This window comes from Rattus norvegicus, chromosome 11 (assembly GCF_036323735.1).
Source record: "Rattus norvegicus strain BN/NHsdMcwi chromosome 11, GRCr8, whole genome shotgun sequence".
NCBI lineage: Eukaryota > Metazoa > Chordata > Mammalia > Rodentia > Muridae > Rattus > Rattus norvegicus.
In genome coordinates this window covers 44,941,781-44,969,052 of record NC_086029.1, presented here as the reverse complement: position 1 = coordinate 44,969,052, position 27,272 = coordinate 44,941,781, and the positions used below count along the sequence as shown (strand labels likewise).

The following is a 27,272-nucleotide window of genomic DNA, read 5'->3' as shown; positions in this document are numbered from 1 at the left end:
GGAGGCGCTGAAAGACTTCTTACATTTTAACTAAACAAAGAGCTTTTAAATTAATGCCTTTAAACCAACTATTAGTACCAGAAGTTTTAAGAAATAGCCTTTTAAGTCCCTGTTAAACTTAAAAGGTGCTGCTCTGGTTCTTTTGGGGTGGGGATGGGGGTTCTGGCTTGAACCCTGTGTTGAGTTTTTCCCATATCCAGTTGATTTTAATCCCCAGTGTGCAAATGGCCTGTTTTCACTTAGGCACTCTCCCCCTGTGCAGCCTCGGGGCACAAGTGTCCCCAATGGCTGCAGTGCCCTTCCTATCCTCATTTCTTAGTAGCTTATGCAATAGCAGGAAACGGGTTCCAATCCAGGAAGGCAGAGCTGGGGGCGGGGTTGGGGGGGCACAGGAACACCATTCTTAGAGTCCAACACCATCCTATTTTCTGTTGTTGACCCTCTCAGGAAGCCACAGGCAGCACATTCTTCTCACCAAAGACCTCCAGCAACATATGGAGGAAGTGAGTGTCACAGACCAACAGTGGCAAACTAGAACCTGCCTTCGGCAGTGGCACTGTGGGCAGGGAAAGCCACCTGCAGACAGACTCAAATGAACACACATGAACTTGCCAGAAACCACACTGGGCGTTTCCCGTGGTGCTGGGCTCCCCCAGGCACAGCTGAGTGATGGGGGAGGGGGTGAGAGTGCTGGAAAACGGTTTTGTTCCCAGCAGGGCCTGAGTTAGCGAAGTGAACTCCACAAGCTGTGGAGAGGGAGTGTGTTTATCGGCAGCTACTTGTCCTTCCATCATGGCGAGCTGCCCTGATCATCTGTGCGAAAGCAGAACAGACAAGAATTACACATTTACACACGCATGCACAGACACACAACCGTTCCTGTGCATTCTGGCTACCAGCACACCACTCTACCCCTGCCAGTCTCTCTATACCACACTGGTATAGTACCTGCATCTGCATATGCTAGTGTGTCTACAGGTAGAGCCTGCTTTTCACAGAGAAGCAGTGTCAGAAATAACATCTGTCAACTTCCTTCACAGCCTCTTCCCTTCGCCTCTGATTCTTTTTTCCGTCTTCTTCCCCCCCTCTTCTTTCTGCTCTTTATGTGTACATGTGTGTATGTGTCTGTGTGTCTGTGTGTGTATCTGTGTGTGTGTATGTGTGTGTATCTCTGTGTGTGTGTGTGTGTATTCTTATGCCCTCATCTTTTTCTTTCCCTCCTCTTGCTCCCTTTGTCCTTCTCTCCCTCTTTCCCTCCCTCCTTCTCTCCCTCCCTCCCTCTCTCTCTCTCTCTCCCCGCCTCTCTCTCTTCAAGAGAGAGATAAACACCATATAGCCCAGGATGGCTTAAATTCACCAACCTCCTGTCTGAGCCTCCACAGGCTAGGAGTATAGGTGTACACCTCCCTGCCTGGCTTCTCAGCTCTTTTCAGGGGTTTCTGAGGTGTAGGCATTTGCCCAGCCAACTCCCCCATCTCAGCTGCTGTGCACTGATCTCTAGACACCCACCCCCACCCCACCACACCCCAACTTCTCACTCCACAGTGGTGATGATGTCCTGGGTCTTTACTTCATTACTCATTCCCAAGCTCCAGATGGCAATGCTCTTGTCTCTGTCACTCTCGGACCCTTCCAGAGAGCCAGAGACATGATTGGGGCAGGTACTTTCTTAAGGCCCTAGAGTATTTTTTCCCAGTTGATGGCAGATACTCTGACAATGGCAATACAACCTCAATACAATCTGCAAGCTCTTTATAATCAATAAACTTAAACTGTTTAAATTAATAAACTTTTAGATAACAATCTTAGATCCACACAGAAGAGTGAAGTAGGAAGCACTATGAATATTGTACTTATACGTCCTCCACCTCCAGATGGCATGCATGCCTTTCAACACCCCGAAGGCTGGTGTGTTTGTTCCAATCAGTGAACCTACGCTGGCAGATCACTATCATCCAAACACACACAGGTTCATGCATACTGCTGTGCATTCTGTCTGGACAGACATGACGCAGCCAGCATTGCTGCGACCCAAGGAGTGGTGGCACAATCTTAAAAACCTTCCACACATGCCCTTCTTGCCTTCTCTCTCTAGCTGCTGTCTACCGGCCCTTCTCCTGTTTCCACACTTGGGTGTTTTCCCGAGAGTCGTGGGTTAGAGTTACATGGTGGGTGGCCTTTGCAGACTGACCCCCGCCCCGTGGTGACCGAGGAGCACGCCTCTGTGCTGTTTTGTGTCACCTGCAAAGGACACTCCAGTGTCTGGAGGGCCAGTTTGTATTTAGTCATTCACCTACTGGGTTGCTTCTAAGATCTAGAAACTATGAATAACACTTCATTTTGTGGGTTTTTGCATGAGCACAGCTCTCAGCTCTGTTCAGTAAGGGCTCAGAAGTACAATTGCTAAGTTGTAAGGTAAGATATATTTAGTTTTCTAAGAAATTGCCAAACCGTTCAGAGCATTTAAATTTAGCATCTGCCTAGCTCCATTTTCAACACTGTCATTAATGTGCAGCGATACACAGTAGGAACTTAAAACCCTCCTGGGTTGACACTTTAGATTTTCCCAGAATTCTTCAACTCAAGAATGTGGAAAGTTTTTACTAGTTCCTGGAGTCTTCCCAACACACCACAGTCTAGCTACCCTTTTAGCTTTCACAAATTGTGATGCTTTTAACTGACAACTGTTTCTCACAAATTTGAAAAATATTTGTTTTATAATTCCAAAGGATTTACCTTACAATCAGGTAGAGAAATTAACCCAACATATTAAGACAAAGAGGTAGGTGACAGGCCAGGCACACTTGAAGTCAGACAATGTGCTCCCTAGACACACTTCTGGACGTGTGTGTATCAGTGTCCCATGAACAGAGGGCTTCTGGGCCCCAGGAGAAGACCCAGACACATGAATAGGTCCCTACAGTCTGGGTAGTAAATTTCTAATGAGATCCTAAGGCCCAGTATTATTAACCCAGTCTAGTCCTAGAGCATGTCATCAGTGGGTTGTCCTAAGGACCTAAAACAACAGGAACATAAGAACAAGAGGAATGCTAGGAACAACAGAAACACCTCAGATCCATTCATTTAAAAGGAAATGAGCCAAATCTTAACTCTAGTGGCCTTGCCATCCAGACAATGAAATAGTTTGTTGGCTTACCCTATGATATGATGACGCCATTCCCAAAAGCACTAAAATTGGTTGCAACAACATTAAAAAAAAACTTTCAACTGAAGCTGAACATCAAAAGAGATAAATCCTGGGGGCACCTGGAGAAACAGCTCAGCAGTTAAGAGTACGTCCTGGGGGGCTGGGGATTTAGCTCAGTGGTAGAGCGCTTACCTAGGAAGCGCAAGGCCCTGGGTTCGGTCCCCAGCTCTGAAAAAAAGAACCAAAAAAAAAAAAAAAAAGAGTACGTCCTGGGGAACCTGAAGTCACTTCCTGCACCCATGAGAAGAGGCTCTCAACTGCCTGTAACTTCAGCTCCAGAGGATCTGACACCTCTCTGGCTCCTTGGGCACCCTCGCACACATGATGTACACTCACATAAACATACACATGTAACATAAAAAACAAAACAAATTCTTTAAAGAAGAAAGCAAACACAGGAATTTTTAGATCAGAAACTTAGAACACATTAATTCAGAGAATATGCTGAGACAGAGATGCCCAGGAGGTCAGTCATGGTGGTTCAAGTCTCTGTGGGTCATGCAGGCACCAAAGACAGACAGGGCAGAGGATGAACAAGGAGACCCCTCATGCAAATCCCAAACTACCACAGACAACACCCAGGAGACATCTGCCCCTTGGAGGGACCCAAAAGGAGATGTGTATTTGGAGACTTTCAGAAGTCCTGACCTAACACATTGTCGGGGCAGAATTTCAGACAGAGAACAGAAACAGTGTGGGAAAAATAATATTTAAAGAGATGACAAAGGGATGGAGAGAGGGTTTAGAGATTAAGTGAACTGTATGCTCTTCCAGGGGATCCTGGTTCAAATCCCAACACCCACATGGCAGCTCACAACTGTGTATAACTCCAGTTCCAAAGGATTTGATTCTCCTCTTCTGATCTCTACACAAGGTACACAGACATACACATAGGCAAAACACTCATATAATAAAATAAAAATAAATGAATTTCAAAAAAGTTAAACAAGAGAAAACAACCATGAATCCCCAAACCCGTCCATCCATCACCACATACAGAGAGCCGGAAGAGCACTAAGTTACAAGAACAAAGAACACTGAGCTGAGAACGACCTGCCTTCTGGGTTCCAAAGCAGGCTACAGTTAGAAACCATGGAAACTGGCTAATGTATGACCTGAGCCTCCTAATCACATACTTTTGGGATCACTGTCCCTGAGAATCACCCATAACACAATACCACAGGCGTGGGTATGTGAACACTTGGTTCTCAGTCATAGTCTGTTTGTGGAGGTTACAGAAACTTCAGCTGGAGGAGCTTTGCTGCGGGCTTTGAGACTGGAAAGCTTTGTTTCCTTTCCCCTTGCTCTCTCTGCTCCAGGTGTGGCTGAAACACAACCTCAGCTTTCTCTCTTCCTGTCTTCCACCATGTCTTCATTGCCATTATGGAATCAAAATAAACTTCCTTAAGTTGTTTTTGGTCGTGGTGTTTTATCACAGCAACAGGAATGTAACTGATACAAGATGTCGTCTTCCTACCGTCCTGGCATCTCCAGCTGCCAGCCACAGATCATGCCATAGCAGACAGACAACACGTGCTCAAGACCAGTGTGTTGTAGTTTTCCCAAGTGTCCTGACCAGTTGCCATTCCCAAGCTGACAAAACGCAGCTGCTGTGCAGAGGAATGTTGGGAATTCATCAAGCTTTTCACCTACAATTTCAAAATAGCACAATATTGAACCACCAGGAGAACAGTGGATTTTATAATAGGAAAGCCCTCAAAATGGCCACATTAATCACATCTTCATGGTTTATAGGCAAGAAGTCCTCAAGTTGATTTGAGTGAGAAGTAAAATAAACAGTTGGGGTTCTCCTGCCACTTGCTGAGATACTTATGCACTTAAGAGACTTATGCTGGAAACCACACTCTCGTTCCCTCCGAGTGCTCAGCCATTCCCATGGAGCTGTTTCTGGTAGGCATTATTGTAACGCCACTATGAGTATTTGTTTAAAGCTCACCGCAGTTATGAAGACCACATTTGGATCCCCACGGAAATCTTGGACGAGGCAGTTGAGAAAAATAAGTGTCATAAGCGAAGTTCACAGTGGAGGAAGAATGCGAAGGGAAGAGGAAATAGAAACCAGAAACCAGAACACAGAGCCAAGGACAGGGATGCCATGGGTCTCTGCTCAGGGACTCTATGCTGGTGGGCATAGAACCCGAGTTTAGGAAAGCAACCTTGAAAAGACATTAAGCTAAAGTTGGCCAATGACCTCAAGAGGTGTGGTATTGGGTCATTGAAGAGTCGGGGGAGGGAAAAGTCCACGTGGGACAGAGGAGCAGGAGAAACAGTGGGAAAGTGAAGAGCCTCTTTACACAGGGTCTCTTCAGGCGGCAACTTGGACTGCTTCCAGGACCACTAATACCTGGGAGGTCAGCTGCCAGGTGACATGTCCCTGGGAGACTGGACTCTGTCCTTATCAACTAAGCCACAACTCCATTCTCTGTGGATCTTAAGGGAACTCAGACCGTTATGGTCATAACTCCGGATCCTCTCCAGCTATCATTCCAGCATCAATATATCCTCAGGGCAATAGATGAAGACATTCAGAGAAACAGCAGAGTGGAGCCCCTCCCACTGAGACAGGCCTGGCAGCAGACATCATATAAACAGGGTCACCAGAGACCTGGGAAGGTAAAATGAGCAACGACTTCCACACACATCTACCCACAGCTCTCTTCGTATTTCAGAAACAGATAGCTGACAGACAGTTTTTGGGGTTTTATCTGCACTATGTCTTTAACGAACAGTAACCCTGAGTTTGCTTCTGCGCTCCAACTGTAATACTTTCAAGCATCGATTTCCTGCATTTTCTATTTATTTAGTAAGGACTAGACATTTACCACACAATGTGCAAGTCTCCAAGGGAGAGTCACCAAGTGACAGGCAGTGACAACTGTGGGAAGAGGAGCTCACAGCCCACTCAGGGACATGAGCTGTCATCTGACAACGGCTGCGTGGAAGGCTCTGTGCGACCCCACTCTCGTCAGACACATGGCTCCTCTGCTAAAAGTAGCATGTCTCCTCTGGGACTTCAAGGACAGGCAACATGGGACACCATCAGAAACATCATGTCAGGGACCCAAGACACAGATTACTGAACCTACTGTTGGCACAATAGTGTTCAAAGATGTCTACACCCGGATTCTAGGAATCCCTGTACATGTCACCTCAGAAGGAGGATTTCATCAATGTGATTTCATGGCGGCAATCGAGACAGAGATTTCCAGAACAGTCTATGAGAATCCAACCAAACAACAAGGCATAAGAACAAGGGAGGGAGATCAGGGATGGCAGCAGAAGCTGGAACCACGTGCTTTGAGGCAGGTTGGAGAAGCCACAGCCTGGGAATGCAGCTGCCCGCACAAACATGTTCTCCCAACAGCTCACCTCCGCCTTTACTTCAACCGGATTTCAGTCTCTGACACCTAGAACTGTGAGTCAACACCCCAATACTGTTTTCTCAAGCAATAAGTTTGAGGGGTGCTGTAGCCACAACTGGAGACTAATCTGTTCTCCTGTCACAGCATCCATTTTTTTCTCACACTCTGGTATTTCCTTCGTGGCATCGCCATCATTTGGTGAAGGGGCCAAGGTCACCTGCTTGGAAAACTTGTCATCCACTTGCCATGAAAGATGCAGTGTTAAAGAATGACTTCGGGAGTTTTTAACAAGAGCCTTACTGGTTTTCTTTTCTCTTTTTTCAGTTTTGGGTGTGTGTTGTGCATGGGTGAGCATGTGTGATTTTGCATGTGTCGGTGTATGTGGAGGTGTGTGGTACACGAGGAGGCCTGTAGTTGGTGTTGGCAATCACTGACGGTCTTCCATGTTACTCACTGAGGCACAGCCTCTCAATCGAGTCCAGAGCTCACAGATTTGACTAGGTTTGCTAGCCAGATTGCTCTGAAGACTCCTGGTCTTCACCTTCAGAGGCTAGAGTTCCAGGCAGCTTTCCATGCTCACCCAGCATTGATGTGGTTCCTGAGCATCAGAACTCTGATCTTCATGCTTGCACTGGAGCTCCTTAACTGCAGAGCCATCTCCCGGACTCCGAGACATCAGTTTTAGACTTTGGAAAAGAGCAAGTGTCTAGTTTTAAAGATGTGGTTTTGTTGGCTACCGCAGTTAAGAAATTTTACTGCCACAGGGGGAGGGACGGAGGCAGGGAGGGAGGGAGGGAGATCTATATATATATATATATATATATATATATATATATATATATATATATATGTATATATATATATATATATATAGATGTCTGTTCTACCTTCCACAATGTCTTTTTAAGTAAAATTAGTGAGTTTCTCTTCTCTAGTTAGTAAATTCTCTCACAACCCAGTCAGAGAGCATCCCCACTTTAAAATAATTTCAGTAAATAGATTGTTTATCAGTATTATTGTTTATTTGCAGTGTTTGGCATTCAGCCTAGGACCTCACATAGGCGCACGCACACACACACACACACACACACACACACACACACACACACACACACACACACACTTTACAAATATGCCCCAGTTAACAAGTTGGTGATGGTCACATATCACAGAAAGTCTGGAAATTTGTAACACTGATCATGTCATTGTCAAAGGAATTGAACGCCTGGTCTCTAAGGACAATCCTTTTAAGTAACTTTGAATGGTCATGCAGAAGATGGGACACACCCTTCCCGTGACGTCTACTTCCATTCCAGAAGACTCCAAAGACTCACAGGTGCTCACAGCTTCTTTTGACTTCACTTTGTTCTGAAAGTTTGATTCATCGCCATCATCCTCTGGAAGTTTGTACCCTCCAGTGAAAGCTTTAGAACAGTTTGCCTGTGGAGGGGGCAGTGAATAAGTCACCCTTCGTCCCACCTCTATGGGGCAATCAGGGACTCATTTTGTGAATATTCTGGTCAACTTCACGGCAGCATCATGGATGACGCTAACACTTTCTCAGTGAATCTGTTCTTGCTACAGAGATCGCTTAACGTTGGAAATACCTTCTCCAGGGCATCTCTGTTAGTGGCTTGGAGAGAGTGGCTCTCGATCGTTCTGTTCCTGAGCAGAACTGGCAGGTTCTGTAAACCGAACCATGTTAGGGGCCCATGACTCTCAGCTGCTCCGTGATGTGTTCAAGGAGTCTTCCAACAGGATTTGCTGACAAAGGCTACATCTTGGTTTACCCAGCAATTTGTGTTCCGGCCATTATTTCACAACTGTTGTCACTACATTGTGAACAACAAGGCTTCTGTCTGTAGTCTGTAGCTGTTTCCGTTCACTGTTACGTCAGGAACCCCAACAGGGGCTTCCAGACGTTTATCATCAAATTTGTAGTGACTTTTGAAAGGCACTGGGCTGAGACAGCATTCAAAATAGAGACATTCACCTTCATGTTCTAAATAACATGTTTTAAGACATTTTGTAGGTCAAAATGGCTTTGAACCACATTGGTAGTACAAGTAGCAATATGCATTCAGACTTTTCAACGGTTCATGACTGTTGTTGGTATTGCTGTAACAACCACACCTCTACAGCCTTACTGAAAGCTATGTGTCCACTTTGAAGAAGTCCATGTTGATCATACAGACCAACCACTCACATAACTAAATTCACGTGATCTGTAATTTGTCATAGCTCGGTGAGTGCAAGCAAACCATTGTAGAGGACCACCCAACCCTGTGGACATTCCAGGAATAAGGGGAGATGCCCCCTGAGGACTGGATGCTTATCTGTGTCAGTCCACAGGCAGATACTAACTGCACAGAGATTTCCTAATTCTTTAGACTTTGTATCATTGTGTTGTGTTGTGTTGTATCGTATTGTATTGCTGTTTGTTTGCAGTGTGAGGCATTCAGCCTAGGACCTCACACAGTTTGAGAAAGTGCTCTACCACTGAACTATACCCACAGCCCTTGGTTGTTAAAAGCAACATTCTAATACAGCTTCCTCTCACCAGTAGACAGCATCTGCTACCTTGATGTCTGTGTAGTTTCCATGGAGATGACCATCACTTCCCTAGTCTGTTCCCCTAATAAATGTCCCAATATGTTTATCTGTGAATGTACCTATTCCCAAATGCAGGCTGGTCAGCTGTTCTCCAAACTGTTTCTTCTTTCCACAACACAAGGTGTATATTTCTTACTCTGTTTGTTTCAAAGGCTACAGACTACATTCTCACCGACTGACTACTCCCTTTCCATGACGGACCAGAAAATTCTCCTCACCATTCTCTGCTTCTACAAGTACAGTGTGAAAATCAGTCAGAGTTGTAAGTGTTGGTGGTGACACTGCCACCAGCTGGTGGCTGCTAGGTGGTAGAGACCTCTTTGGGCCCACCCCTGAACTGAGAAATCAACCTGTGCTGTGTGACACCAATTCTTGGGGAGTCTGTAATGGCACTTGATACTACCCTTAATTTGCACGCTCTCTTCATGCAGGGCCTTCGTGTTTGGAAGGCTGCAAAATAAACATATCAGTGACTCCAAGAGTATACGTGACAGGCGTGCAGTCTTATGGGTCAGCCACACTAAGCACAACCAAAGCTCAAGTGGATAACTGCCCCAATTAGTATGACAGCAAAACACACCAAGGGGAAGAGATTTCAATAGAGATGAGGAGGGGCTGCCTCTCAAAGGAAAGGTAAAACTTTCCTGTTTGAACTGGAACTTGAATACCTGAACTTGATGCTTGAAGGAAGAGCTGAGTGGAGGAAGACAGAGAGTCCTGATGATAATTTAGAAAGAACCCTCTGGCAACAGTGTGGGGTTGATTTGAGGACAACTGCAGTGCCCCAGCTGTTGTGGTTCAAAGCTCAAGTCTCAGGGGTCAGCTGACCTCTTGTGATTCTTGCCCATCTTGGGTAAGTCACTTTACTGAGACTCAGTTTCCCGGGTGGGGAGGGTGGAGAATAACAGAAGGTCCCTCGTACAGTTGATGTGTACAGTGTATGTAAGGCATGAACGCAGCATCTGGAACAGGGAACACACATGTTTACATGAACATGATGTGTCCCCAGTACTCGACAATAAGGACGTGATCTGGGCTTGGTTCTGGGATAACAAAGAAGGTGGTGGATGTAAAATATATGGTAGGAGCACGTGTAATCAATGTGTGAGTGTGGCGTAGAACATTATCCTGCATGTAAGATAGAGGGTGGTTTTGAGACGTAAAGCAAAATAGCATTTACCTAAAAGAGCTGCTTGCATGTATGTCTATGAATCATGTGAGTACATGTATGTTTATTTACCATGGAGACTAGGAGAAGGCATCAGGTCCTCTGGACCTGGAGTTACAGATGGTTGTGAGCCACCACATGAATGCCTCTCCCTGGGTCCTCTGGGAGAGCAGCAAGTATTCTTAACCACTGAGCCGTCTCTCCAGCCTCCAATCAAATAGCTTTGTCCACTGAGCAAGTTCAAGGTGTTAAAATAAAGCCAGAGAGAGGGAGGAAGCTGAGGTAGAGGATCCCAAGAAGTGGAATAACTGTAGAGACAGGACAACGTGACCCCAAGATACAGATCAGCATCTTGCTGAGATGAAGACACACAACCCGCTCTACCTCTTGGACAAAAGAGAATGAGAATAGAGGAAACATCTAGAAAAACTATGCCATACAAGTCATACAAACCAGGGTGTTGCTAGGGGAACTGGATTGAGACTCACCCAGGAGACACACCTTTGGGGCATTCTAGAGTTTAACTGAGCAAAGGCACCTTGAATGTGGGTGGCCTGGTCCCTCAGTTAAAGTGCCAGACTGAATGAAATGGAAAGCCAGAGAAAACCTATAGAACATCAGCATTCCTGCTTCCTGTTCTACCCGGATGTAGACAAGCAGCCGCACACTCCTGCCGCCATGCCTGAGGGCCATGCCCACCACCTTGCCTTCCTTACTGTATTCCCCCAAACCCCCAGCTAAAATAAACACTTCCTCCTTTAAGCTATTTCTTGGGGGCTATCTCTCACAGCAGTGAGGAAGGTAAACCACACACGGACGGCTTAGACAGTTCTGAAAAGATGGTGCTATGGATGAAACCTAACTTCATCTTTGGACAAAGAGATTGTCCATGCCTAGGGATGGATGCCCTGGATGTGGCCTAATATGACTGCTGAGGCAAAGAAAGTTTCAGCCAAAGTTGATCTTGAGCAACTCAATTTGGAAACTCAGAAGTCTGAGAACTCCCAGCAGGATGGCAGCCCCCCAGCAGGCAGCAGCCTCTTGAGAACCTTCCTAATGAAGTGCAGTCTTGGTCATTTTCCCTGGTGGAGGCAATTGCATGTGACATTTCTTTGAATCCTTTATTTATATTTTTCCTCCTTTTTAGCATAAGAAATTAAACAGATGGGAAAAACACTTTTAAAGGTTTTTCTTATTACTGCTGGCAGCCTTTGGATCCAGACAACCAGTTAGCCTCTTTCTCTGGCTAGAACTAATGCCTGGAAGTGTTTATGCTGTCTTCAGACACACAGAGGGACCACATTTCCCCCATTTGCACCCTCCATCAAAATTTTCTTCCAACCCTTAGTACAAAGATGTCTTATTGGGGCCCTGGACCCCACTCAGAAGCCTTTGGGTTAATTTAATTCCTCTTTGTTGACATGGAGAGTGTACTGAATCATGTCTCTATCCACAGGTTGTGACAAGAATCCAGAGTTTCTTGTTAGAAGGTTGGGCTTGGATGAGAACATCCATGGCAGGGGACTTGGCTAGAAACATGAGCAGCTGGAGACAGGACAGGGAGGAGGCTGGGTCACACAAAGGGGGACCATTTCCTCCCATTGGAAGAACTGCTAGAGGAGACAATACATCAGACCAGCATCTTTTCAGGTGAGAGGGACCCAGGAACCTTTAGGGGGGATAACAGCTTCCTGTGACTCCCAAGAATGTCATCTCCCTCAAACCTTCAGCCTGATGGAGGCCCAGGACATCTGCTGTTAGACAGCATCTTCTGGGCATGTCAAGGAGAAATTGTTCACGAACTCTTTTTTTTTTTTTTTTTTTCCAGAGCTGAGGACCGAACCCAGGGCCTTGCACTTGCTAGGCAAGAGCTCTACAACTGAGCTAAATCCCCAACCGTTCATGAACTCTTAACAATACGGCTGGCCAGACAAGACCAATGTAATGACATCAGCTGACATGCCAATTACCAACAGGAGAAATCTCATGTGGTCCCAAACCTGGGTGGAGAGCTGTAGGTAGTCAGTGACTGCTGAAGAAGAATAGTTAGTCTCCCCGCTCCCAGGATCAGCCTCCACAACATGGATGTAGAGTCTCAAGTGGACGCATGTACACAAGAACAAAGTCAAGTGAACTCCATAAGTTAAATACATATGGGTGCACATTCATACTCATATATACATGTAACAATAATTAAAGAAGAAAAATGGGGTGCATGTTTCTCTCTCACACACTGATTTCCACCCACTTCCGTCCCTGTCAAGAAGGGAAGAGCTGCCATAGTAGTATAGCACTACCCCCCCGCCCCCAGTCACTCACTCCCTCCTCACACTTGGTGTCTAACCATTCCTTTACTCTATCTGACATCACATCCCAGGTAGAGGATCCTCTGTTTGTGCTCCCATAGCATCCAACAGTACTCTCTCCGTCACTAAACTCCCCACAGTTAGAAGTCAGGACTACCCTGTGGTGGATGGGGCTTTTGGGGGATCAGCACAATGTCTGACTCATAGTTCCATAGCTCAGATCAAATGAAGATGTCAGTGAATGAATATAGAAATATCTAGCCATCCGACCCCTCCCGACTATCCCAGGTCCTGCTGTGCGCTGGGCACTATGCTGTGCCATAGAGCTATCCTATGATGGGGAGAGTTGGGACTTTAAGTTCTACCGAGGTATTGGACATAAAGGGAACACTCTGGCTACTGTCTGGGTAAGCAAGTTTCAGCTAGGGTGTGGATCTGGGGTGGTCCGTCATCACAGTGTCCCTTTGACTCACTTCCAGTGGATCTGGCCTGTCAGCAGTGTCCCTCTGACTCACTTCCAGTGGACCTGGCCCATCATTACAGTGTTCCTCTGACTCACGTTCCAGTGGACGTGGTCCGTCATCACAGTGCCCCTTCTGACTCACCTTCCAGTGGACCTGGTCCGTCATCCAGTGCCCCTTCTGATTCATTCCAGTGGACCTGGTCTCATTATTACAGTGCACTCTCTGACTCACTTCCGGTGGATGTTGTCCCATCATCACAGTGCCCCCTCTGATTCACTTCCGGTGGACCTGGCCCGCCATCACAGTGTCCCTCTGACTCATGGTCCAGTGGACGTGGTCTCTTCATCACAGTGCCCCCTCTGACTCACTTCCGGTGGACATGGTCCCATCATCACAGTGCCCCCTCTGATTCACTTCCGGTGGACCTGGTCCGCCATCGCAGTGTCCCTCTGACTCACGTTTCAGGTTCATGGTTATCATTGTTCCTTGGGACTATTTGAAGCCTTCTCTCTATCCGTGATTCCTTATAAGTGAGAACCATTTTAGCAATTTGAATGGTATTTTTGTCCCACTGACATTAGTTTGGCGGGAGTGAGGACTGTCCTCTGGAGAACAGCTGCCCCCATACCCTGCCTCATTGCTAAATGCTTCATCAGAGCTTTAGGTAGGTAAAAGCTGGGCTCTGCTTTACATATAAACAAAGTATTTCTCAGAAGCTCTTTAAAAATGCTGAGGTTTCCAGGAATGAGATTAGCGTGTAAAGTGAGGGAAGATTATATTGTTTACCGAGAGCCAACCATCACTTAGGACACGATGTTACCACCAGCAGTGCCCTTCAGTGCCGGGGGTCACACAGCTGGCCCGCAGCAGGCTGCACGTGTGCGTCGACGTGACCAAGAGGCTCAAGCATCCCCAATTCACCCCCACACTTCCACCTCAGCACTTACTTGAGGAAATACACATTTGCTTCTTACTATAAATTTCCTTCTAATTAGTTCTAAGTTCCAGATTCTGTTAAGATAATCGTTTATGTGCAGGGATTAAATGTTGAAATATCTTGGGCTGAATGGTGTTCCCTGGAGAAGACCTGTCAAAAGTCTATGCTCCAGTAGCTTGTAACATACTTATATAGGTGTAAGGCCTATATAGAAATAATCAAACTAGGAGTTGGGGATTTAGCTCAGTGGTAGAGCACTTGCCTAGCAAGTGCAAGGCCCTGGGTTCGGTCCCCAGCTCCGAATAAAAGAAAAGAAAAAAAAAAAGAAATAATCAAACTAAAATGAGGTTCAAACCTCATTTTAATCTAAAGATTTAAATTAAATAAAGTATTTTATTTTATTTCAATAGATTAAATAAAAATAATTTAAATAAAGATGACTGGCATCTTTATCTAAAAAGCAAACAGAGACACAAAGACACACGGAAAGAGAGAAGATGACAGAAGAGGAGGACCCAGTGGGGTGGGAAAGGTGGGTCAGTGGTTAGAGCATTTGCTGCTCTAGCAGAGACCCAAGTTGGGTTCCCAGCATCTGTGTCAGGTAGCACAGTCTGCTGTAGCTCTTGCGCCAGGTGATCTGGCACCTTCTTCTAGCCACCAAGGTTCCTGTATTTATGTGCACAGTCCCATACACATACACATAATTAAAAGTAAAATAAATCAGAGACGGGCAGATCTCTTTCTAGTGGAGTCAACCTAGGTTACACATTGAGCTCCAGGCTACATAGTGAGACCCTGTCTCAAATAAATAATTAATTAATCTTTTTATTTATATATACACCTTTAATTTTGTTGTTGAAACAGTGTCTTGCTGTGTCATCCTGTCTGGCTTAAAACTCACAGTGATCTATTTGCCTCTGCCTCCTGAGTGCTGGGATTAAAGGTGTGTCCCACCACATCTTCTTATTTTAAAGGACACAAAGTTGCCATCTACAAACCAGAGAAAGATATGGAACAGAAACAGGCGTGGGAAGAAGGTGGCCTGGCCTACACTTGGATCTTTGACTTCTGCCTCCCAGACACTGAGACAATGCATTTGTGGCTTAGGTTTCTTGAGCCACATAGTCTCTGGTTTCTTGTTATGTCACTCTTAGCTAAATAACATGATTTTATTCCAGAGAATGAAAGAGAAGTGAAATACAGTTCAAAAATGAAAAGGTTTGGGGTATGGTGTGCTCGACAGACTGTCAAATAGAGCTGCTGAAAAAATGGTTCCAAATGGCAGTGATAACATAAAACTCAGGCTTGGCCTGACCACAAGCAACAGTGGAACGGTTTATTACACTATCAGAAATAAGGAAAGCCTTAAACATCTAGCAAAAGCCAAGCAAACCTGTAGCCCAGAGACTTCCGGAGCTTGAGAAGGATAGACCACAGCAATTAAGTTAAAAAACAAAGACATTTCAGCCTCGGGGATGTGTTGGACACTCGTCCTGGTGTCTACAAACAGCTCCGCCTGGGTCCAATATTTACTGGGCATGAAGTACCTTGTGTCTTAGGCAGCTGAACTACTCCAAAGATGTAGGCAGGGCAGAGAAAACTATCCTCATTTTAGAAATGAGACGTCTGTGGCTGTTAGACTAATTTGCCTAGAGTCGAATAATCAATTCTTGTTTTATTAACCATAATTTATCTTGGTTATAAGAAACAGTAAGCAGTGTTAAGTACTCATGTAAAATAATTAATAGAACAGTTTCTCCCAAGCTACGTGAGACTGGTCTTTAAGAGGCCAGACCCACAACTTCCCCTGAGGCCCTGTCCTACAGGGAGTGAAGGGTCTTTACCCACACAGCTGCTCAAAAGATGAGCCCGTGGCCGATCCTCGAGATCTCATTCTCCGATCAAATTTCCAACTCCCTGGTGAGAAAATCCAACTGTTGAGTCTGCTGCATAAGTCTACGTTCCTAAACTGTGGCCTGACAAAAGGGTCATGTGATACAAGCAAGGTGTGGTAGAGGCTTGGTAGAGAGAGGAAAACCACATGCCTGACCAAGAGGCAGGGAGATCTACCCTCTGGCTTTCTACCCCACCCAAACACTCCAGGCTGTTCTAGTTTGTTTTCTGTTGCTGTGATGAATATCAGAACCAAAAGCAACCTAGGGAGGAAATGATTATGTTTTCCGTAATAATTAGGTGTTTGGATCAGAATTCTTTCTCATACTTGGGTCATCTGAACAGTGAGAGGCGTCATAAAAGGTATACTTGTCACTTTAATCCAGAACTCCGGCTGGCGCCCATATTTGCCTTTTTGGCCATTGGTCAGTTTCCTTTCCTGCGATCCACACATATGAGGGATCCCTCAGAAAGCGGGAGAATGAGTTGTTTGAACTATATCTCAGAGTCCTTTCATACCTTGGTGTTTGCTACCATTTTGACTAGCCTCTGCACCTCTCACCGCTGCCTGTGTGTCTCCTGACTGGCCAGTCTCTCAGAAGCCTACTTAATCCCTCGTTGATGCTGCCAAAGGTTTACCTCAGGACTCACAGCTACTCAAATTCTGTGTAAAGATGCCCAATGCCTACAGATGGCGTCCTTGTCCCCATCCCCAGACTCCCTCTGCTTAGGTGTTAAGATCAATTTGACTCAGCTCTGCACATACATTCCCTTTAATTATCACCGTGGTAAGCATGATTGTTCTTACTTTCCAGCCTTACAGACGTCAGTTCTCAGATCACAAGCCAAAGGTCACAGGCCAGTAAACAGCAGACTTACATTTCGAATTCAGATCTGAGTGGAAAGCAAATTCCTTTTCTACTTGGTCATGTTAAATCTTAACTAACATGTTACTGCTCTCCAGGGACACCAAACCAGAGAGAGAGAGAGAGAGAATATATGACAGCGACAGTGACGAAGGTGACTGGGAAGTGGCTTAGGATGAAGATAAGAAAGCCTGAGATACAGGGTGTGGTGTGGTGGCTCACACCTTTAATCCCATCACCCAGGATGCAGAGGCAAGCTGATCTCTGAGTTTGAGGCCAGCCTGGTCTACAGAGCAAGTTCCAGGACATCCAGAGCTACACAGAGAAACACTGTCTCAAATATGAATGAATGAATGAGGCAGGGAGGGGCATACATTCAGTGAAAGTCCTAATGCTTGAGCACCTAAGGAAGCTGATGCTCTAAGTCGCAGTCTGGTCTCCCTCTTCCATTCATTCTACCAGTGAATACCCATCCATATTCTGCAGCCACTGATTCAAATGTCAACTGTGGAATCAAACACAATGGGTTGACTTCTGGGTGAGTGGAGAGCTATGCAGCAAACATATTCAAAGAAATAAAAGAACAGGTTTTATTACCTCCAATGAACTTCCCAATGGCCTCCCTGACAAAGGAAAGCCAGGCTTGGTTTAAGCACTTACACTTACCATCTAAGGAAGAACTTTAGGGGAAGGTACCTTCCTGAGCATGCTCCGTCTAAGCCTGCAGATCAAGGGGAAGATAGTGAATCCATTTATAGACATGCTTATGTCATACATTATGGGGCACGCACTGGAGACATCAAAATGGAAAAGAGCTGTCCTTTGGGGCAGTCTCAATTAGTGTTGTAAAGAGGATGCTCAGTTTAACAGAAAGAGGTAGGCAGACATTTTGAAAGTATATTGATATAGGCTTTTGCCCCTAGAGATGCCTGCTTCACTCAGAGGCTCTAACAGTGTCAGCCCAAAACACCCTTACAGAAACACCAAGAAATATTGCTCCATAGAACCCTCCTGGAAGTCAGGTGAAACATAAAATCAACCATCACTCCCAAGTAGCCATGGCTAATTAGGCAATGTTTCCTGTATGGGAACCATGAAATCCACCATAGAGATACAGTGTATCTATTTAGCTGGAAGTGATACTTAGTGTTGACTGCACAAGGAGCTGAGGGCCCGACCCCACCAACACATGTTGACTTTCACACTCATGTTGGTTATAGAAGAATAGGCAGGACAACAAGAAGGGGTGAAGTTTTGAGGCAGGAGCCAGGGGGAAATAACTCACTGCTGCTTCTGGGCTGGATGGAGTGACAGCATGGGACCTTTACACAGAAATGATGTGCAGCGGCCTTGGGGTCAAATAGAAGTTTCAATGCACATTGAGGTCACTATATAGTGTCTTTTTGGTTTGTCCTGAAGCCATTCACTAATTCACACCTTATAACTCTTCCTTCTTCCATCCCCCAGCCCTTGCCTTTAAATTTATAACAGCTTACGAGTTTTCTTCTTTTCTATTCTTTTCTTTTCTTTAGTTCTTTCCTTATTTTTAAGCTCTGATTTTTTTTAGACTGGAGCTTTCTGTACACTGCGCAGACTGGGATTTGACTGGCCCCCCTCCTCCTCCTGGGTCTCTTAGGTATTCACTACCATATGTGGCAGAATTTTTCTTTTAACATTCGAGAAATCTGAGAACAAGTAAACTAGATAAAAGAAGATAAATTAGAGAGTGAAAACCAGTCCAGAGGCTGCAGTGATGGGACAAGATGTGACAGCTGTGAGGAACAGAGACTGATTTGTATTCGGAGAGCAGGGCACTAGTACAGATGTCCAGTATAAAGCAAAAGTCCTAAGGCTGGACATCCAGAGGGGCTTTGAGTCGGCACCAAATGGCCTACAGTGGAGTCCAGAAAAGAAAGCAAAGACTGTAATCTATTGTAGCACCACTCCTAGCTAAATGACGTCTTTGTGTGATTTTGACTAAATATAGCCCGGAGATCAGAAGCTTTTAGCTCTGGCCTTACTTTGCCAGACTGGCTGTGTGTGTGTCTCTCTCTACAGGCCTCTCTCTCTCTCTCTCTCTCTCTCTCTCTCTCTCTCTCTCTCTCTGTGTGTGTGTGTGTGTGTGTGTGACTGTGTGTGTCTTTTTGTATGTGTGTTTGACTGTGTGTGTCTTTTTGTGTGTGTGTCTATGTGTGTGTTTGTGTGTGTGTGTGTTGTGTCTGTGTGTCTGTGTGTCTGTGTCTGTGTTTCTGTGTGTCTGTGTCTATGTGTGTGTCTGCCTGTGCATTGCCTGTGCATACGCTGACAAGAGCCCAGGTCCCAGATGGCGTGTGCCTGTCTAGCACTATGTAGAGTCCTTTGCCCACAGTGAATTAACTATGCCTCATCTCTCTTCATTTTCCTGGCCTCCCGTGACTCTCCTATTTTCCTGGTGTGGAGTTTTGAATAAGAATGGCCCACAGGCTCACACATTTGAATGCTTGGTCTTCAGGGAGTGGCACTACTTGAGAGAGATGGGGAGCTGTGGTCTTATTGGAGGAAGTGAGTCACTGGGGGTGTGCTTTGGGGTTTCAAACACTCAAACCAGGCCCAGTGGCCCTCTCTTCCTGTTACTTGTGGATCCAGAAGTAGCTACTTCTCCAGCATCACATCTGCCTTCTGAATAGCTACGCTTTCTGCCGTGATGACAATGAACTGAACCTCTGAAACGGTTTCACTAACTAAATGCTTTCTTCTACAAGAGTTGCTGTGGCCATGGTGTCTCCTCCCAGCAATAGAGCACTGACTAAGACTCTCGGCATCAGGGCTTCAGCCTCCAACAGCCTGAAAGGGAATCTAAAACCGGAAGGCTGGGAGAAGCCACATCCAAAACCAATCAGGGGGCTACACGAGACGAGAGTCTGGGAGAAGCCCAGCAGGTGGGGTTCTGACCAGGGTGACATCAAGGGATGGCCCATTGTCGGAAGCCAGGCTGGTGGACAAGAAAGCTGTGTGGACATGATAGAACTAGTGGGGACCCGTCTGCTATGAGATGGATGGACAGGGGTTGTGCGGACTCCATCGCCAGTGGGTGTCTCCATAGCACTGCACATCTACAGCCAACTTGCAGATCTGAAAGCCTCGAGATGCTAACAACGCTCAGGCCAGGAGTTAGACCTTTCTTCCATCTCACCCAGAGCCTATTAGCTTCTTCTGTTCCTGGCCCGAGAGAGGGGACTCACTGTGAGAGCTATCAGCAGAGTGGGTCATTAGTCACCCAAAGTGAAGGATGCTTCGGAGAGAATTCGTACTGGCCACCTACAATCCTAATCCTGTCCTCCTGTGCTGACTACAGCATTTTCCAGAAGGTACCCGCTATTAAAGTGCTCTCCATTTAGCTCTTGTTGGGATCCGCACCAGCAGTTAACTTCCAAAGGCAGCTTCAAAATCCTCATGGCTGTGCTCTGAACCCCGCCAATTATATTTGCCTGGAAAGTCAGTCGGGGCTAAAACCTGGGAGTGATTTTGAGGCCACATTTTCATAGAAGAAGGCAGTCTGTCAGAACTGACAGTTTTTGTAGATGCCAGTCTCACAGAGCCTTTCATGTGAGTGTTAGCAGATGTGGGGCTGGTTGCATCGGGGAAGGGGAGCTTGTCTGAAACACATACATAAAACACACACATTGTCCTGTTTAGCACCCAGTAGGCCTGGGGGATAGGGTCATCTGGAGAACATCATTGCCGGAAATGCAACTAGAGGCTTTCAATTAAAATTAATTACCTCAATTCTTTGCATATTATACTAGACCTGCCGATGTCATACTAGGGCCACAAACTGCTCTCTGGGGTAGGCTCTAGGCTGAGGGTTTTTTTTCCAGATACTACAGATGGTGTGTGTGTGTGTGTGTGTGTGTGTGTGTGTGTGTGTGTGTGTGTGTGTGTCTGTGTGTCTGTGTATGTATCAGAATGGAACCACAAAGCCTGGACCCTCTAAATGCAAAGAAACCTTAGGTGGGGATTATGGAAAACCATGCTGGTGCTTGGTCCCTTCCTCCTCAGTGGAGCTCAGTGTAGGCCAGGCAGTCTTAAATACTTTTCCTCTATCCTCTACCAAGTCCCACTCACCTGGAGGACAAAAACCTCCCAGGCAAAGCCCACAGGGATCTTTTGCCTTTGTTCCTCCTCACCTAGGCACTCCTGGGCACATGGCACAAGCCTGTATGCTCCTTCCCATCCTAGACCATGAAGTCACAGTTGGGGTCTCTCCTTGTTGGAATTCTCTCTGTGGCTCTGCGGCCCTGAAGAGAGTGACGAGGTGTGCAGACTTGAGGTGAGTGACACTTATAGTGCCTTCTGAGTTGGAGGAAGATGATTATTCAAAACAGCATAGGACTATCCACGCTGATCATGAATACATTGAGCTATGAGTGGTCCAGGTTGCCATAGTAACTCCCACAGGTGGGCTGGCTTTGACCAACTGAAATTTACTGGTTGACAATGGAGAGATTACTTGCTTATCCTAAACACTTTCATTTTCTTCTGGCGTTTGTACACAGTCCTCCTTCTGGGTATCTATAACCTAATTCTCCCTTCTCATGATGACGACAGGCTGATTGAATGGGAGGCCACCCTACCTCTCGCCACCTCAGTCACCTCTGAATACCATCTCATCCAAAAAAGCACTGCACATTAGGCCGTCAATATACAAATTTGGACGGAGACATAATTTTAGTCCCTAATAGTCACACGGTAAGTACCTAACAACTTTAGACCCTCCCCTTTTCTCTAGACCCTCCCTCGTCACACACACCCCTCACTAGCTAGAATGAAGCTTGAGGGGAAGACCTAGAAAATCAGTTGCTTCTAGGTCAGTGTTCTGGAGGAAGCTTTTGAAGGGAGCAACTGGTAAGCTGTCTCCCTGGTTCATGGGGGCCCCCAAGTACCTTGCAGTGTGTATGCGGATTGGCTACTCTGCCTTGTGGCTGTGACCCCAGCCTTCAGGTAAGAATCCTCCATATAGGATTCCCATCCCCACCACGGCAGCTGATGCCACTTATGCTTCGGTTCTGGGGAGTGGGGGAGACCCCACTCCTTCCAGGCCTGCCCCGGGCACTTGTGATCTCATAAGACAGAAGAGGCCACAGGCAGGCCTCAATGGAGATGGGCTTAAGGCACCAGCAACCAGAGGCTGCCAGAGGCCTCCTGCAGCCATTTCACGACTGCCTTCATCCTTGTCACTAATGAGCCTTCGATTCCAGGAAACTCTGAAAGGAAGAAGGGACACCTGCATCCTGTTGGGAGAGAGCCCTGACGTAGTGAAAAAGCACAATGAGACAGAGCTAGGAGTGGCACAGGCCAGATGAGGGTCACGAGGGCTCAGGAGAAGATGGTGACCCAGCTGAGTCTGGAATGGGGAGGATACTACAGCTGAATGCAAGCCGGAGGCCCAGAAACAGGACACACACGGTACAGGGGCCAATTTCCATGTAACCAGGTGAGCCACAGCCTGAGCAGAAGACCAAGTCCTCTTAAGCGGAGGCCGGGGCTTTGAACACACCTGAGAGGGTGCTCAAAGCCTGTCTGCCACCAGGCATCTCTACAGACAGACCCCGAGTGGGAGAGGCCAGTCTGTTCTCTCTCGGCCCCTACACCTCTGCTGTGTCTGAACTAAACCCTGCCCTGCAGCTTGGCAGCCCCAAACACTCTGCCCACTGTCAGCATTACTGCTTTCCAGGAATCTCCTGTTTTTCAAACTATTTTTGCCAAGATGTGTTTTTTTTGCAAACTCCTGGGCCCACCTCCCTTCCCCTCAGTTGAACTGATGAAACCATTCATCTTCCAGCCCCAAGCAGACTCCCTGACACCCCACCCTCACTCCAACTCACTCCAGGTTCTGGCCAAGAACCAGAAGTCCTAGATGTGGAAGGCAGGCCTGTTTGTCTCCACCAGAGCTGGCGGCACCGAGGGGCTGTGGTCTGCTCGCCCCCTGGCAGTGCACACACTGGCAGACACTCCCCAGGGTACACACTTGTACTGCAAGCTACGTGTTCTGGCAAGAAACAGCAAAGACTCATTTCCGTCTATATTTTGACAGAGATTAAGGGCAAAGGCCTTTTCTAAATCATTCTCCAAAGAGCCATACTTCAGACTCGTTCTGCAGCTCAGTGTCTCCCGCCCCACAGAAGCCCATCAATACTCATCAATACGGTAGATATTTGTTCAAATTCCATAGTGAGTGCAGGTTGGCGATGGAGGAAGGGCTTCAGGCTTGATCATGCCTGGTGCCTGGCTATTGTTTTAACTCAACTGTGCAAGAAAACCATGGTGTTTACCAGCCCACAGCCATCCTTCAGCAGACCCCACAGACACCTAAGGATGGAAGATATATTGAGTTATGGAGTATGAAATATTATCAGAGTTTGGTGTCTATTAATGTCTTAAGGAGAATTCCATCCTATGGGAAAATCTAAAAATCCCATAGCAAGTACATAGATCCCACTCACTTTCCTTCTCCCTGTCCCCAGATACCTCCTGGTTTAGTTACCCAAGAGCAGCCACGGTTGTCTCTGCTGCCTCGAGCTATCACAAAGGTACCACTCCGGGACACGGGTTGAAGACACACAGCCTTTTAACATGACATTTAACTGAGAGTTGGTGCCAAAGAGTCCTTGTGAGGAAGAGTCTCACTGTATTCGGGGCAGCTAGAGTCAACCCACGCGCCTCCCTCTGGGGCTCAAAGGACTTGGGTTGTGGGACCTGCAGGCACCACCGTCATCACCGACAGTCTCTTATCTTAAAATCCGAGCCCATCACAAATGGTGGGAACTCGGAGTGGAGGAAGGAGTGCGAGCTGCCAGAGTGGAGAGCAATGAAGATCTCCCCCAGGGACAGGAGCGCCCTTGGCCTGTGCCATTGGCAAGGAGAATGTGCCTGGTAAGAGGCAAAGAGAGTGGCGCGGTGGGGCTTTGCCGTCCTACTCCCCCGCTGCCCTCTCTCTCTCTTCGTTTCTCAACACAGTGACTTAAAGATCCACAGTGTGCGCGCAGTCTGCGGTCCTGGCAACGTGGTAGGCCCTGGGAGCGTGATGAGGAAGAGGACACACACAACCACCTTGCTCACGTAGTTTCTGTGGTTAGTAAGTAACAACAAAAGTCAACAATAAAAGGTCGCCACTCGATGACTACAATGAGGGATGAAAGAAACTGTGGAGACTCAATGACTTGTTCATACTGGTTTAGGGTCTCACCTATCCTGCACTAAACCCAGAGACTGTCAGACACGTGATATACAGAAAGCTGGAGTGCTTGACCTAGGCTATTTCTGTTGGGGTTTAAATCTCGGCCCGCGCCCGGACAAAGCACACCTAGCCAACACGGTTCCACGCGGAGAGGTTTAATGAGAGAAGAGTAGCAGAGGGCAGAAGTAAAGGAGGCCGGCCGTGGGCACCTGGAGGGAAGGGGGAGCTATGAGGAGAGAAGGGACAGAGGGAAGAGGGCAAGAGAGCAGAGAAGAGGAAGAGCAAGAGCAAGAGAGTAAGAGGGTGAGGAGGGGGCAAGCAGTCCCTTATATGGTATCAGGCATAGCTGGCTGTTGCCAGGCAACTGTGGGGCGGAGCATACCTGGGTGTTGCCAGGTAGCTGTGGGGGTGGAGCTTAGACAGAATGCCAACAAATTCCATTCCAGTAACTGAGAGATTCCTGACCTAACCACCTACTCATCTGTGTAAGGTGAGGCAGAAGACCATAGACCTGCCCAGAGGAAGGGAAGGGAAGGGAAACAGGAAGTATCTAGAGAAAACAGAAAGTTCAAGAGACAGGAAGTTAAGGAAACATAGACCCTGGAGATAACGGAATATGCTAGCTAGGGATAAGTTGTGTCTTAGCTAAACGCACTAGGTAGAAGTTGGCAAGACGGCGGACAGAGAGCATGTCATGAGGTTCTCCTCTCTGTGGATAGACCAGAACTGTTGTAACAGGTCACTAAAAGTTCCCCTGAGGGGACACGGGACACTGTAGAAGAACTTCAGCTGCCCCAGACAAGCCATGCTAATAAAAGAAAATGGAAATCTCAGAGCCCAGGAAGTAACAAATCGGTTCTCTTTGACTTGGCACAGTACTAACCACAATAGCCGAAAGATTTGAGCAGATATAACTTTTCAGAGAATCCTCCAAGCCTTTGGGGGTCTTTTGTCTAAAATGTCTGCTGGGGTTAAGGAGACAGAAGATACAGATATCTCAAGGCCACACATGTAGTCATGTTGCCAGAGACACAGAGAGGTGGTTCCTCATTTTTTCCACAGCGTCAGCTGGTATTCCTCATAAGACTCCAAACTGTGGGTATCTGTGGGCATCGTTCACTGGCAGCTATGTCTGACCAACGAATGATTGCTCAGGCTTTTCCCACTTGAATTCTCTCCTTTCAGTTAGATACCTTCAGCTTTTCTAAAGCACAGCCTCCCAGAGGACAGCTTGGATTCTAACAGTCTCTTAAGGACGGCTCAGTCTCCATTCCAATATGACAGACAAGTGTGTGAAGGGAAGGTGGATGATGGCTGCCATGAATTAGAAGAAGACATCTTTGACCTCACCACTCAAGAACTCCCCAGCCATATTCTTTAAGTTGATTTCTCCTTGCCTCATCACCAAGGTTCATAGCATTGAGCTGGAACTAATGATGGATAAAGAGGAGGCTACTTCTGTGTGGCCAGGGTAGTGCTGGGGTAGCCTGTGAGAGGTCTGTTCAAGAGACTTACATTTTCTCAAATTCTTTCAAATTACCAATAACCACCCTGTGCCCCAACCATCAACTCTGGGTGGTTATTAGCATTGGTTCTGGTCTCTAACCTCTCCCTTTACTGTTAACCCAGTGCTAAGCCCTCCACACCATTGAGGAAATGACCCAGAGGCAAGAGTAGGACCTAGTCCAGACTACAGCTCCACAGGGAACTGTGTCAAGCCAAAGCTCCTGGGACAACTGGGAAACCTTTGCCTGTCGGTCCCTTAATGCCCAGCTAAGTGGTCAGATGACAGACAGGTAAGCAGGGGTCACCACCAGTGCGGTATTAGGTGTCTTCCTCTGTATGGGGTCTGAGTGAGAGATTGGTATAGACATTCTTCTTTAATGTCCCCAGGCAAGGATTCCACTAACAGTGATGCTGCGGGCTTCTGTCGAAATCAAACTGTTGTTCACTGTTTGAAGTTCCTCTACATTGTATGAAGCAATAGTTTTTCAAGTTGCATCTTGTCCTGAAGGACTCCATTTTACAAATGAAGGACCACAGGGACTCTGAACTTCACTGTCTAGCACCAACCACAAGGCACAGACTGATTAATGACATATTCTCAAAAGTGAACACATTATCACTCTACAAATGTATCAGAGCATCTTGAGACCATATGAGCCCATGGACATACAAAAATCACAGTAAGAATACCAGGCCTGAGAGCTAATCGAACACACCAGAAGAAGAACAACAGTTCCCACCAACCCCTGTTAGGCTTCACACTACTGCTGCTAAGTTCATCTTGAACTGCCTCCCATCTGTCCACCTGATGGTTCATCTAGACCCAGTCCATCCCTTTGTCTCTACGGCCTCCACAATCACACTCTTCACATGGGCAGCTCAGGCTGACCTCAGACGCAACTTAGCTCTGACACACCCTGTAGATCTGTAAGAGGTTAATTACATGATTCCAACAGAGGCTTGCTTTGCTTCTGTGCTTCCCCCCACCCCCCTACCCTCGCTTTGGCCTTTCAGTAAAGTCACCTCCTTGAGCTATATTTCTTTAACTATTTTCAACTATTTTGTGACCTACAGAAGGAGAGAGAGAGAGAGAGAGAGAGAGAGAGAGAGAAAGAGACAGAGACAGAGACAGAGACAGAGACAGAGAGATAGACACAGAGAACAAGAGGAGAGAGAGCATAAGAGGAGAGAGAGAGAGAGAGAGAGAGAGAGAGAGAGAGAGAGAGAGAGAGAGAAATCTGTAGATTAACAGTAGTTAGATCAGAATAAAAGAATGTGTGTTTGCCCTGACTGCCAAGGGAGATGGGGTCGACTGGTCAACAAAACCAACATGGCTTGTAAATCTCTGCTATTCAATAAAGTCTTATGGAACAACATGAACGTGTTGATCTATGCTTCTGACATTCATGCTCATGACAACCCCACACACCCACCTGGAAATGCTACAAACAGAGGAGTGTGATCAAGGCCCCCAAGTCTGACCCAGAGATTTTCATTCTACGTACCCACAGTACCAAATCCATTGGGATGGGTTTCAAACTCTCTCTGCATGTTATATCCTCCCCTGCCCTGGAGCAATAGAGCTCAAGGCCTGCTTGTCACGGGCTGAAATCCGTTTCATCCATAATAATGAAAAAGTAAGACTTCCTGCCTTTGTTTCTCATGATGAAGAATTTTAAAAATCACCTCCTTCTCAACAAAGACTATATTTC

General features: G+C 46.6%; 1 long non-coding RNA gene across 7 annotated transcripts in view; it reads left to right on the top strand.

The window, feature by feature from the left end:
- The window catches only part of LOC102548079 (uncharacterized), a 40,338-nt gene extending 13,402 nt beyond the window's left edge, over positions 1-26,936 (top strand). For 2 of the 7 annotated variants that reach the window (XR_010056065.1, XR_010056063.1), the window contains exons 2-5: positions 11,829-12,022; positions 12,201-23,750; positions 23,835-25,850; positions 25,948-26,936. This is a non-coding gene — a long non-coding RNA (uncharacterized LOC102548079). The remainder of the gene's footprint in view (positions 1-11,828; positions 12,023-12,200; positions 23,751-23,834; positions 25,851-25,947) is intronic. The other 5 variants (XR_010056067.1, XR_010056064.1, XR_010056066.1 and 2 more) reach the window with 5 other exon arrangements.
- Positions 26,937-27,272: the final 336 nt, after the last annotated feature.